This window comes from Cryptomeria japonica, chromosome 10 (assembly GCF_030272615.1).
Source record: "Cryptomeria japonica chromosome 10, Sugi_1.0, whole genome shotgun sequence".
Classification (NCBI taxonomy): domain Eukaryota; kingdom Viridiplantae; phylum Streptophyta; class Pinopsida; order Cupressales; family Cupressaceae; genus Cryptomeria; species Cryptomeria japonica.
The window spans coordinates 101,937,835-101,953,639 of record NC_081414.1 but is presented as its reverse complement, the minus strand read 5'-3'; positions in this window follow the sequence as shown (position 1 = coordinate 101,953,639).

Below are 15,805 nucleotides of genomic sequence, written 5' to 3'. Positions count from 1 at the left end.
AAGTTAGCTTAAGTGTAAAAGAGATAAAGGGAACTTAAATAATTAAACAAATATTGTTTAATTAATCAAGTAAAGACCCGAATACTCTAACACCCCCCCCTTAAGCTAGACTTAGGGAGAAGCTAAAACCTAGAACAACTACTGAAAGCAAGAAAGATGGGTCCTGACAACAAGGCCTGATCAGGTACCCAAATACAACCAAATCTCTATGAACCGGAGAAATAGAGAAAACCACGTGGGAAAAAAACTCTACTCCAAACAGAGATGGAAAAGGCAAGAAGAAGGACTGAAAAAGCCTCCAAACAAGAATGTTCCAAAAAGATAGGAACAAGAGAAGATTAGAAGAATCATTGAAGCATCAAGAACCTGCAAACATTGTCGAAGAATAACTGCTGATCTGAAGAACCTCTACTGAAATAGAACATGACCAGGTAGAGAAGACTATAATCTATATGAGTGCCCTCAAATGACATTACTCGAATCAGAAGGCAAACACAGGAAAACAACTGAACTCGAAGATACAGATGGCATGAGAAACCAAAGCCTGAAGAGCTGATCAATCGAACCACGGGAGCATTAGAACCAACAGGACAAACCTCCCCATAATGCTAAAGAGGGAGAGGGATAGGTACACTGAAAAGAATGGCCAACAAGAACTACATGACGAAGAACCAGGAACATCGAAGGCGCAGAGAAAGTACATAGTATCATGGAAGGAACACTCACTTGACACACAACATGAGGCGAATGTCGAGGAAGGAACACTCACTGGACAAAGGCAGATGGCAAACAAAAGGCAAACATCAACCCCCTCATGGCACTTTATAAGTAGTTCATGTATAATAAGGCACAAGATGTGCAAGATCCCAAGTAAACAATGCATGATGGCACTTTATCTCAGTGCATTTGCATAAAAGAAGCTACAAAGATAATTAGACTGGAAACAGAAAGGAGAACCAAAATCGAGACATCCTACTCAGAGAAGAGATCCTAGGACCTGAAACAACCAAGATATCCATAGAGTGCTGAAAAGAAAAACTGAAGAAAATATTCTTGGAGAAGAATCTGGAAAGAAAACTCATATGGCTGGAAATTACATAGGACAAGCTTTCCAACGATATAAAGTTTTCGAAAAACGGAGTTTAGATGCTCATTCTATGGCTCCCGGAGTGTAAAAAGGAGACCCCACTTTGACTGGAAAAAAAACATAGTCAAACAACAAAATTGGAAAATAATTCCAGCACCACGAGGTCTAGCTCGTAACCAGCTTTTCGATGCCTATTTGTTTTCGAAAAAACGACTCCGTTTGCCCAAGTTATGGCAAAACAAATATTCCCAGAGGCTCAGGAGCCAAAAATGGTCAAGTTTTATATGACCATAGGGGTTTTTGGGCCTTCTGAGCACGATGGTGAGGTCCGTTTAGGCCCAAAGTGCTCCGAAAAAAAAGGCCTATCCCTAGGTGCATAAAAAAACTTCTTGAAACCCCAGATCTGCTTCCAATGCAAAAATTCTCAAAACAAGAACAAATAGTTGGAGATCTGAAGCTCTAATACCATGTGAGAGTTGAGAAATACAACACCATAGGAGCCTAAAGATCTCTGCAAGCTGAATAACCTGTTACAAGGAGAAGCAAGGAAGCAAATAACAGAAAAAGTAATACACAAAAAATATGCTCAAAAAGATGAGAGCTCAATATTCACAAAATGTGTAATGTGATAATGGAATAATACAAAGGAAAAGAATCCAACCTCTAATAGGTCAAGAAACCCTAAAAAGGAAAACCTGGGCTTGCACATAATAATTAATAAAAGAATTAATTATTATGCACCTAAAGTTAGCTTAAGTGTAAAAGAGATAAAGGGAACTTAAATAATTAAACAAATATTGTTTAATTAATCAAGTAAATACCCGAATACTCTAACAGATTAGGCCACATAAATTTTGATAATCTAGTTGCAGTAAGCAAAAGGGGGCATGTAAGAAATCTACCACCAATTATCAAACCGGTGAGTACGTTTTGTGATGAATGTGTGAAAGGTAAGTAGACTAAGGTGAGCTTCAGGAAAAAATAACACAACACCTCAAGACCACTTGAAATAGTACATATAGATCTGTGTGGTCCAACTAGGACAAGAGCTCTTGTCGGTGAAAGATATTTTATGCTCTTCATTGATGACTATTTAAGAATGATATGGGTCACTTTCCTACAAGATAAATCACAAGCATTTGAAAGATTCAAGATCTTTCAGAAAATGGTAGAGAAGGAAAGTGGGTGCAAGCTGAAATATCTAAGATCAGACCGAGGTGGAGAGTTCACATCAAATGAGTTTGAAGATTACTGTGAAAGAAAAGGAATCAAAAGGCAATACTTAGCCCCCAAGACACCACAAAAAATGGTGTGGTAGAAAGGAAGAATAGGACAGTCAAGGAGATGGCCAGAACCATGTTAAATGAGGCAATTTTGTCGGACATGTATTGGAAGGAAGCGGTTCATACTGCTGCATATACCTTGAACTGGGTTCAACTTAGAACAAACAACATAATGACACCTTATGAGTTGTGGTATGACCAGGAACCATCAATCAAGTACTTCAAGGTATTTGGAAGCAAGTGTTTTATCAAGAGAGATATAGATGGTTTAGGTAGTTTTGATTCCAGGAGTGATGAAGGAATCTCCCTTGGTTACTCAACTAACAACAAGGCCTATAAATGCTACAACAAAATACTAAGAAGAGTCATTGAGAGTGTGCATGTAAGAGTTGATGAGGATATGCACAAAGGAAGACAAGCACAAGTGAACCGGTATGATGATTTTGGTGATGAAGGAGAAGAAGCTCAGTCAGACAATGAACCGGAAGAAGCATCCAAAAAGGTCCCTAACTGGTATGTGCAGATAAACTACCCGGAAGAGAAGATTTTAGAAAATAAGAGTGATGGTATGCAGACTAGGAGAAGACTTGCCCGGAATGATGAACTAGTAAATTTTTGCCTTATGACTAAAGTAGAACCTAAAACGTTCAATGAAGCCAGCAAAAGTTAGAAATGGATGGATGCTATGGAAGAAGAGTTGCAGTTAATTGAGAAGAACAAGACTCGGGAATTAGTCCCTAGACCGGAAGACAAGAACATCATTGGCACCAGATGGGTCTATCGGAGTAAGATGAATGAAGAAGGTAAAATTGTTAGGCATAAAACTAGACTTGTGTGCAAGGGTTACTCTCAAGTAGAGGGGATTGATTTTGAGGGAACATTTGCGCCGGTGGCTAGATTAGAAGCAATTAGAATGTTTCTATCTTTTTCAGCCTACAAGGGTTATAAGGTATATCAAATGGATGTAAAATATGCCTTCCTCAATGGAAATTTGGAAGAAGTGTACATGTAGCAACCATAAGGGTTTCTATTCATGATGATGAAACCTTTGTGTGTTGGTTGAAGAAAGCCCTATATGGTTTAAAGCAGGCTCCTAGAGCATGGTATTCAAGGCTAGATTAGTATCTGAAGGAACAAGGATTCAAAAAGGGGAGTGTTGACAATAATTTATACATCAAGGCAGATGGAAATCACATGATCATTGTGGTTGTATATGTAGATGACATCATTTTTGGAGGCAACAAGGACACTCTTTGCAAAGATTTTGCTGATCAGATGCAATCAGAATTTGAGATGTTAATGCCCAGAGAATTGACATACTTCCTTGGTTTGCAGATATCACAACTAGATAAGGGAATCTTTATCTCACAAACCAAGTATGTAAAGGACATGCTAAAGAAGTTTCAAATGGAGGACTGCAAACCGGTGAGTATCCCCATGGTGACCGGAAACAAATTAAGAAAGAATGATGAATCACTGGTGGTGGATCAGACTTTGTATAGATCCATGATAGGCAGTTTATTGTATCTTACTGCTTCTAGATCGGATATAGTGTAGGCAGTGTGCATGGTGGCTAGATTTCAAGCAACACCTAAGCAATCACATATGAATGTCGTAAGCAAAAATTTTAGGTACCTGCAAGGGACACTCAATTATGGATTATGGTACCCTAAACAAGGGTAATTCATCTTGGAAGCATATACTAATGCTGATTGGGCAAGTTGCATTGATGATTAGAAGAGCACAAGTGGTGGTACATTCTTTCTAGGTGATCGGTTGGTCTCATGGCATAGCAAGAAGCAGGATTCAGTCTCCCTATCAACTACTGAAGCAAAATACATTGTTGTTGCTACATGTTGTTCTCAGTTGCTTTGGATGAAGCAAACCCTCAAGGACATACAGGTGGACATCTCTGATCCTATTCTCATCCGGCGTGACAATTCAAGTGCCATCAACATATAAAGAACCCGGTGATGCATTCAAGGACAATGCATATAACCATCAAGTATCATTTCTTGGAGAGAAGGTTGAAGGATAGGAAGTAAAGATGGAATATGTCCCTATAGGAGAACAAGTGGTAGACATCTTCACCGAACCATTGTCGGTAAGAAATTTTAAGTACTTAAGACACAAGTTGGGAGTTGTGCCACCTGGCTCATGCACTTAAGTTTGTAAGGAGTTATATGGTTCAGAGGGAGTTCATAGCAACATCCATATCTCTTGAACTACATGCTGACCCTACAGAAAGTTCAAAGTTGTATGTCTCAGTAGTGGCTGTATTCACTGAGAAAAGATTTGACAAAGGGGGAGATAGGTATGAATCAAAGGGGGAGAATTCTACCGGTATGAAGACTTGTAGTGAGTTGAAATCAAATCCAAAGGGGGAGATTGTTGGCATTATTAGCATTAGGTTGTCATTGATGTCAACTGGTTTGGCATGGTCATCGGTGAGTAAGTAGTGGTAACTGGTATGGGTGAAGTAAGACATGATGATGTCAATCCATATGTGTGTAAGCAGACATAAAGGTATGTTACCGGTACATATGAAATGCATCATTGACTGGTAAGGTAGGCCCACCGACAAGGCAAAGCAAGAAAGCAAAAGAAGAACTAAAGGATGTAAACCAGTATACTCAGAGAAGTTTAATGATGTCGGTAAATGGACTGAGTAGTTGGAACACCATGTTTAATGGAAGGCCAAGTTGATCCACCGACAGAGAAGAGGTCTACAGGTATGAAGGCCCACTGGTGAAGTTAGGTTATACCGATAAGGTGAGTTGAACCAGTAGTCAATCTTGGTTGATGAAGGATGTCAAACCGAGCATAGCTGGATGTCGATAATGATGACAGGTGGAAGTCAGGTGGTGATCACATAGAGGTCAATGAAGTATTCATCAACGTAATAATAATCAAGTAGGTCGGCTTTTATGAAGAACCTACAAATCATGGGAGGATGGCATAATGTTGCAGCTTGAGGAAGACAAGGTGGCAAGATGATTGAACTGACCCTGCAAGAAGATCTGATCTTTGTACCTGCTTGCCGAAGAAACGGTTGAGCCATTAATGGCATTTGACAGAGAAATGCAAAAAAGCATGTCATAGACATCCTACAATAGGAAACACACATTGAAAAGCGAGGTGATGGCGGTGTTGTTTGGTGTGATGCAGATCACCACTCTGGAAAAGTAGATCGGATCAAATATAATACGGATCGAGTTGGTGAAGGTTAAACCTAACAGGACACCGTTTGAATGTTGCTTTGGCGGGAACCCTAAAAGATAAATATGTTAGCTCAAGACTGAAATTAGTTGATGCTTGATGCGAGGTGTGAGAGAGAAGAGAGCCTGAGCAAGAAGAAAGATTATCTACCTTAGAGTTTATTCTCAGAAAGTTGTAGTGTGGGTTAGCAAGCTGAACTGGTGAGAGGTTCTAATCGGTAGAGACAGAGTAACTGAAAAATTGTTTGAGTTCTAACAGTCAAGCGAACTGGTAAACATTGATTGATTAGGAAGGCATCCAAGAGTGACACTATGAAGTGTGAGGCTAAGAGAGAGAGAGAAGAGGGGCTGGGAGTAACCAATGATTGATCGGAGAGAGTAATCTGTTAACCGACAGAAATCCATTGATCAAGTGTTGCAGAACTCATTTGCAACCAGGTGCTATCACTATATCAAAATTGTATCTCATTATATAACACCGAGTTGGAGCTTGGTGTAGGGGTTGGTGCCCTAAATATTTGTAATCTGTTGTTTTATTGTGAGGTTGGATTGGAGCAGTAGTCTTCGACAACATTTCTCACAAAGGTTTTTCCCATATTGGGTTTTCTTCATACATCTGGTGTTGTAGATTATACATTTATGTGTTTTTCTCTTTTGATATCCACTCTTATCTTACTGGTTTGATTGTTTAGTGTTTATGTTGATAACCGGTAATCCAAGCTTGGTTTAAAAGGAAAAGATTTCAAGTACCACAGATTCACCCTCCTCTCAGTGGTACATTGTGTTAAACATTTTGATGATGAAAAGGAGAAAAGCAACAAACTAAAAAATGAACTGAGGCAAGCAAGAGAGTACATCATTTCATTATAGGGAAATCTATTAGCTGCTCAAGATAAGAGGAAGGAACTTTGTGATCAATTGCAAAATCAGAGTAGTGATGAAGAAGATGCTTTGAAAGATCAATGTCAGAAACTCACTCAGGAGAATACTTCCTTGAAGAATGAAATGCAAGCCCTAACTATGAGAATGTGCAAGGAGATTGAAGACAGAAAGAAGAATGAAGAAAACCTAGCTCAAGCATTGAAGGACGGATCAAATGAATGCAATAGAATGACACATGAGAATGATATGCTAAGACTTGAACTAATTCAGTCTTGGAATAATAAACAGGAACTTGAAAGACATATTATAATCATGAGAGATGATTTGGCCATTGCAAATGAGTACAAAGATAAGTTCAAAGCCATCTCTGCAAGACTTGATGAATTGCTGAAAAAGCAAGAGAGATGTTAATGACAAGAGAGGTCTTGGATATGAAGTAGGAGAAAGCTCTGGTACTACACAAAAAGATCAATCATCCGGTTAGAAGTAGAAACATGCCAACTAGAACCAGAAATCACCGGTAAGACAGTCTAATTCTCACAAATTCAATGGTACATGCTTTGTTTGCAATAAATATGGTCATATAGCAAGTCAGTGCTGAAATAGGAATAATCAGAATAATTCATCATTCATCGGTCTTGGAAATGTCAGATGTCATGCTTGCAATAGATTTGGACATATGGCTAACCAATGTGAATCTAAAGGAAATCAAGGATATAACAAAGCAATTCAAAAGAACAATGTTGTTTGTTATGCATGCAACAAGATTGGACATATTGCTAAGTATTGCAGGAGTAAGAATCCATCAGTAGCTAATGGAAATTAAGATGAGAAAGGAAAGGCAAAGGTTGAAGATATCAGAAAATAGCATGAGAGAAGATGGGTTCGAAAATCAGAGACATGACCGACAGGTCAACTGGTAGATCAATCAGGTCCTGCACCAGAAGTAGGAACTTCAACCGATAACTAAGGCACTTTGCCTTAGGGATAGGCAAATCATTGAATATCATGCAAACACCCCGGATTAGGTCTATAGTCAAATAATTTTGATTGCAGATGGACACTCAAGTGAATTCAAGTGTTTACCGAAACCTATATGCAGATTATGTGATCCGGTCAGATTCTCTGATAGCATTTATGACAGTGGAAAATTAGGGTTAATGGTGATAAAAAGGGGAAAAGTTAAATCATTTCTTCACACAACGATCGAGTATTCTGAAGAGTGATTTATAAGGCATTCAAGAGTCCTAAGGCAATTTTTGCGAACATCTGGAGAGAATTTCATCATCCGGAAAGACAATATATGATAATATCTTTAGAGGAGACAAAATCAGAAGAGGAAATCCGGCAAGCTCCGAAGAAGAAAGGTGTATTTTCTAGGGTTGTCAGAGAAAATAAGGAAGAACAAAAGATGAAATCGGTAAAGGAGCCACCTAGGAAGACTCCTAAAATCGTAATTGTACATAAGAGAAAGCCTAAGGCAGATGAGCAGTCTAAATCAAAAGCTAAGAAGAGAACTAATAAGAAAAAGAGGTTAGATGCTTAGGAAATCATAGATCAAATTATTAATGATGGTAATCTGAAAAGCATTTCTATATTTTATGACGAGTTTGATGAGAAGGATAAGAAATAGTTAAAAGAGGCTATTGTTTTATATCTTGATTCATTTAGTAATACATTGATAGAATCAGAGAAAATTTTGCCCAAGGAACTGCATGATAGATTAGTAACAAGGAATTTACATGCACAAAATTTGGATAGACAGATGAAGGAAACAAAATTGGTTAATTTTTGCCCATCTATTACTCCACAAGAGGTTGCAAATTTAATAAGTGAGACGGGTTTGACAAAATTCTAACCCAAACACTGGATAAACAACTTAATGTTGGAAAAATATGAAGAGATCTAGAAAGAAACAATATATATATGGGTAAGAATTCTTTTGAGTAAAGGATATGAAGTAAGTCCCATTTTTGTACAATCTCAAAACATTCAATTACCAAAGGATAAGGAACTGACAAAGAAAGATGAGTAGAATATGGATACTATTCCACCGGTTACTCTTGAGTCCAATTTTGAAGTTGAGGATACTCAGAATCCTCCGGAAGAAAATGTACATGATGTTGAGACCGAGGTTGACAAAGATAAAGGTTTCTGAAGAGGCACCGAAATAGAGTGAAGCACCAAGTGGCAAAGCCACCGATGCACATGAGGTAAATAATTTAGAGGATAGGGAACCGACAAACAAAGACAAAAAGACAGAGAAATATTTCGCTTCTAGTTTGGTAATTGACACTTCATTATCAAAAGCTAAAGGGAAATTACCACAATTTTCAATCAGTTTTGACAAGCCTTATCATTTAATGTCACCGACAGATAAATTTTTGGCTACAACAATACTTTAGGCACAAGCAACTCAGGAATATGCAATGGGAAGATCCAATAAAATCCCAGGCAATTGAGTACTATGCCAGTCTCTTGAATGGGTTCAACTCCATTCTAGATTCTCTTAAGAAGGGATGGGATACTTATTTTTCATTTTTGAAGTCATTGTATGCAGACATTTTGAAACATGTATAGGAAACGATATGTGAATATATGTGTATAGTAATTTTGGTGGGCACCCCGCTTTGTCATTGATGTCAAAGTGGGAGGAGTATAGTGAAACATGAATGTATATCATAGGGGGAGAGTACAAGTGTATATAGATGCATGGATGTACAGGATAGGGGGAGCACTCGGAGTTAATATCATTTTTCACATGAGTGTTGCCATCAATGCCAAAGGGAAAGATTGTTGGAAATTGACACTCATCCAGTAGTCACCTTCTGAGGTAAATTGCATTTTGGGTTGTCATTGATGGCAACTCATCTTCAGGTGTTGGCATTTCTTCATCCGGAAACATTGCTTTATCATTTTGCTTAGATTGGGCCAACCGGTATAGACCCTATTGTTTATTCTTGTTAACCGGTTAGTCTTGGTACCGATAACTTATATTTAAGACCTGATTAAGATATTATGGGACCCGGTAAAATCATTTGTGGAATTGGAGGTAGCGTGTAGGCTGACATCAAATATGATCATCGGGATAATACATAATACACTTAGTGATCCGGGAGGAAGAAAATATGTATATTTTCTTTATGAGGCCGACATGATCAACAAGTTAAAAGGGTATATAAGGGGGATCACTTAGCGATGGATTGGATATATATGGATATTATGGTTGTGATGTGATTGGAGATGAGAATAAGGCATAGACTGATAGTGTATGAATTGGTGTGCGAGTGATAGCTTAAGTGCACAGTTACACGTGCACAATCCTAACCGGTAGTAGAACATAGTATCACAAACACCAGTTTAGTGAAGGTTCTCAGAGATAAAACCAAAACTTATCTAGCATGGTCAGATGCGCTATTTAAGTTCATTTTTGTTTGAAATCATTATTTAATGTTATGTAAGTTAGTGAGACTTCCATTTGAGCAGTGAGCTCTAGGCAGTGAGCCTATATGCATGTGCATACCCCTCTATGTAATATTTGTATACCTTGATCAAGTATATAGATATTGTGGGTATCAGCCCCACCATGGTTTTTCCCTTTATAGGGTTTTCCACATATAAATACTGGTGTTATGGTATTGCTTTATGTGTTCATTTGGTTATTCACTTTAATTTTATATTCTGTCATCCAGTTAATCAGCAATAAGTTTAGAAATTCTTTTACTAGTAGAACACCGATTCACCCCCCCCCCCCCCTCTTCTTAGTGTTCTTGGATTCCAAAACGCCCAACTCCACAAGATGGTAAGAGTCTTTAAGGGGATGAGATGTTGATGGGGAAAGAAAACACAAGCCAACAAGAAAGCAAGGGGGCTATGGTAGGGCTAATATAGAGGGGAGTTGATATATTACCAAATAAAATAGTGGAGGATGAGTTGCCAATACTTTTAAAAGATTCATTTTCATATGAATAACTATTTTATTCTCATTTTTAATATTAGAAGCTGCAGTAGGATGAAGCTTTAATAGATGGAGATTTAATTTTAAATACTTTATTCATTTCTCATTATGCATCAATTCCTATTATGCCATAAAGAGGACAAGATAGACAATGGTTATTATGAGAAATAGTTTCAAAGGATATCAAAGACAAAGCAAATGGATATGGGAAAAGTGTTGGCAACAACAAGGAAAGAAAACTGAGAGGGGGGAGGTGAATCAGTTTACACCAGATTAAATAATTTTAACACAATCTCATATATGATCAACTGAAGCAAGAACACAAATAAACACAATAACTCCAACACACATAACACCAATATTTTTACGTACAAAACCCGATTAAGGGAAAAAACATGATGGGAAACTACCCACAATAAGATGATACTCTGCAATAGTATGTGTAAATATTACAATGGGGAATGTGTTACAAGCTAGGGTTTCCATTGCACCAAAAGATCGACCTGTCAATGCCTGATACAACCACTAGACTTATAGAATCCACAAGAGGATGTTAAACCATGCAACGAATCCCCACAAGCGACGCTGGCCCACTGCCAACAATCCCCCTCCCAATGTCACTCGTCATGGCCTGCATGATTAGAACCTGTGACCAAGCTCTGATACCACCTGTTACAAGCTAGGGTTGTTGTTGCACCAACAGATCAACCTGTCAATGCTCGATACAACCACTAGACTTATATAATCCACAGGAGGTTGTTAAACCATGTCGCGAATCCCCGCAAGGGACGCTGGCCCATTGCCAACAGAATGCAGATGCATTCAAGCACACTGCATAGAGCTCACTGCTCAAATTACAATGACCCAAAAGGCTACAACCCTTAGGGAAGGTTCACTACCTTACAAAGATATTCAGACTACAATTCGACAAAGATGAACTACAAAAATAGCATTTGCTAATGCCTGATGACAGTTCTAGTTAAGCACATAGGTTTTCCTTGCAACAATCTCTACTCAATACACCACACCGAAAGATAAATTCACTTGTTCGCACATACACCATTCTTTGATAATGTAGACTCAACACCCATACATCATCGAACCACAAATATAGCACCTATTTATACAACTCATCAACCTTGACTACAAGGTCAACCGAACCCTCAACACCTAATTACAAAATTACATCACACGATACATTAATTAACCACTAGACCAATATAGTGTCATAAACAACATATAATAGACCTAAATCAACTCCTCGAACATGCACCATCACCGAAAATCTCGCCAAGATCAACCGCAACACGTTACACCACCAAAAATACCACATAACATTAAGAATATCACCGGACCCAAAATATCTTCAATAAATTGCACAAGGATCAATGTGGACCACTAAAACAAATAGAACATGATTAGGAAACACCAACAAGCATGTTAGAACCATCCACAATAGCTGCACCAACACCACTTAATCAAATCTTCATCGATCAACATGCTAACACTCAAGAACACTTATTAGCAACAACTCGGACAAGAAAGATAGCTTGCAGAGCATCAAATCACGAACCATTTGATTTGAAGATACACACAAACATCCCAAATACTCTCCCAAATCTGCAACACAAGATATGATCATACAAGAGCACAATGAATCAAACACCAGAACACTACAACACTGAACACTGAAAACCAATCTCCATACTGGAATCCTCAACTCAATCAAATCACCACATAGCATCATGGAATCAATAAAGAATGAAGTATCTCTAGTTGATTCAACATAAAAAATAGATAAACCAACTAGATCAACTCATTGCAATCACCAAATCACCAAAACAATTCTCTGCAACACCAAAACACAGGAATATGTTGACATCAATGACAACAACATATCCTAGCAACAACAATATCCAACAATCTCTCTCTTTGGCATTGATGGTAACATATGAATGTGAAAAACAATCAATGCAAAGGAATAAATCAGCACCAGCAAACTCCAACAAACTCCCCCTAAGATCATACACACAAGGATCCAAAGATAAGGCAATTTTTCACATGCTTCTCTCCCCCTTTGACAACAATGACAAAGAAAAAAATTATAAATCATGCTTCTCTCCCCAAACTAGATAATCTCTTCCTCTAAGAAGGAAAAAATCCTACCCTTAGGATAAACTCACATATCTAAACAACACAATGACTACCCCTAGCTGAGTAGCATCACCAACTCATCAACATGGATAAGAAGATAAGGCTCTGAAGTCCACCAGATAGATGCATCTCAATGCATCTAGTTCTCATCAGGAGGGGTAGAGACCCATAACTTGTCTCTCAAATAGACAAATGTATCTACATGCAAAGATTTAGTGAAAATATATGCAATATGATCCTTTGTAGATACATACTCCAGTTTGACTTCTTCATCACCGACCTTCTCCCTCAAGAAGTGATACTTAATTGATATAGGCTTTGTTTTAGAATGTAGTACCAGATTCTTGGAAATATTAATAGCACTTGAATTATCACAATAAATAACTATAGGCTCATCATACACAACTCTAATGTCTTTCAACATTTGCTTCATCCAAACTACCTGAGTACAGTTGCTAGCAGTAGCAATGTATTCAACTTTTGTAGTAGATAGAGATATAGCATCTTGTTTCTTACTTGCCCATGACACTGACTTCTTCCCCAAAAAGAAATCTCCACCAGTAGTTCTCTTCTGGTCATCTACATCACTTGGCCAATCAACATCAGTATAGGCACATAACATGAAATCATCATTCTTTGGATACCACAACCCATAATCAATAGTTCCCTTCAAATATCTAAAAAATCCTCTTCACAATAGTAACATGAGTCTCTTTGGTATCAACTTGAAATTTAGCACAAAGACAAACAACATGCATAATATTTGGTCTAGTCTGAGTTAAGTACATCAATCCACCAGCCATAGATCTATACAAAGTCTGATTAACTTTATGAGATTCATCATTTTTAGACAACTTGCATCCAGTCACCATAGGATTTCCAACAGGTTTAGAATTAGCTAACCCAAACTTTTTCAACAATTCCTTCACATACTTAGATTGAGAAATAAAAATACCTTTTCCGATCTCAGTAATCTGCAATCCTAAGAAGAATTTCATCTAAGCTATCATAGACATCTCAAACTCCTTTTGAATATCATCAACAGACTTCATACTCAAATAATCATCACCTCCAAAAATAATATCATCCACAAATACTTCAACAATCAAAATGTTAAATTTATCAACCTTAAAGTATAAGTTACTGTTAGCAGCACCTTTACAAAATCCCAACTTCATCAAGTACTTGTCCAATCTAGCATACCAGGGTCTAGGGGCTTTTTTCAGTCCATACAATGCTTTCTTCAATTTGCACACCATGCCTCCTTCATTTGATAATTAAAATCCTCCTGATTGTTCAATGTGGACTTACTCTTCCAAATCTCCATTCAAAAACGCTGACTTGACATCCATCTGGTACACCTTAAAATTATTGTAAGAAGCATATGCAAGCAACAATCTAACAACTTCAATTCTAGCTATAGGAGAAAAAGTCTCCTCATAATCAATACCTTTCATCTAAGAGCATCCTTTATATACCAACCTTGTTTTGTTTCTCACCACTTCACCGACTTCATTCAGTTTATTCCGGAACACCCACTTAGTGCCAATCACATTCTTATCCTTAGGTCTCAGAACAAACTCCCATGTGTTATTCTTCTTAATCTGATTCAGCTCTTCCTCCATAGATTTTATCTAGTTCTCATCCTTACATGCTTCAACAACATCTTTAGGTTCAATTTTGGAAATCAGGCATATCTCTTCAGCAACAAGTCTTCTCCTAGTCATCACACCTTTATTCTTATCACCAATAATCTAATTTTTTGAATGATTCAATCTCACATACCTCAGAGACTTCGGATTGATCTGATTCACAAGCTCTTGAACTTCTTCACCGATAGCAGCAATATCCGAATTAATTGTCTCTACCACAACATTCTGCTTCAGGATCTTAGTCTGCATAGGCTTAGGAACAATGTCTTGATCATCAAACTCGTATCTACATGCTCTAATATGCTTCCCATGACATTCATCAACCTTCAAATTTTCACTTTCTACTATCTTCTTCAACCTCTTATTGTAACATCGGTAGGCCTTACTCTTATTAGAATATCCCAAGAAGATTCCTTCATCACATCTTGCATCAAACTTTCCTATATCCTCATACCTTTTGATATAACATTTGCTTCCAAAAACTCTAAAATATCTAACTGTAGGAACATGACCAAACCATAGCTCATAAGGAGTCTTACTAGAATCACCTTTTATATGTACTTGGTTGAATGTGTAAATAGCAATGCTAACAAATTCTTTCCAAAAGGTTTGCGCAAGATTTCCTTCAATCAACATAGTTCTAGCAGCATCCAAAATTGTTTTGTTCTTCCTTTCAACAAGTCCATTCTATTCAGGGGTTCTAGGAGCAGATAATTTTCTTCTAATTCTATTTCTCTCACAAAATGTATCAAACTCACTGGATGTGAATTCTCCTCCTCTATCTGATCTCAGATACTTCAACTTCAATCCTGTCTTAGTCTCCAACTTAGATTTGAATATCTTGAATTTCTCCAATGCTTCTGGTTTCTCCCTTAGAAAACTCACCCACATCATTCTAGAGTAGTCATCAATCAAAAACATGAAATACATGTCACCCTACATGCTTCTCACTCTTGTAGGGCCACATAAGTCGGTATGGACAAGATCTAATATACCATTAGATGTATATAAATTACTCTTAAATGAATTTCTTGTTTTCTTTCCCAACTGATATTCTTTACACACCGGATTAGAAGGATTTACAATCTTAGGTAAATCTCTAACAACTTGAGTAGAACTTATCCTTATCATGCACTCAAAATTAACATGACACATCCTCCTATACCACAACCAAATTTCATCTCTCTAAGCAATCAAACAACTTTTATCACCGATAATCAAGTGAAAGATATTACCTTTAGTCTTTGTCCCTGATGTAATCTCTATACCAGAGGCATTCAGAATCTTGCATTTACCATTCTTTAACTACAAATCATATCTTTTGTCAACCATATATCCAACACTCAAAAGATTATGCTTTAAACCTTCAACATATAAGACATCATCAGTATTATTCTTACCATCAAAGGAAATAGAACCTCTACCACGGATCACAAGCTTTATCATCTCCAAATCTCACTATACCACCATCATACCTGGTGCACTCACTGGTTAGGAGGGACCTCAAAGAGATCAATTTGGACTAGGCATCAAGAGTAAACACAATGGAAAAAAGAGGATATGATGAAGTC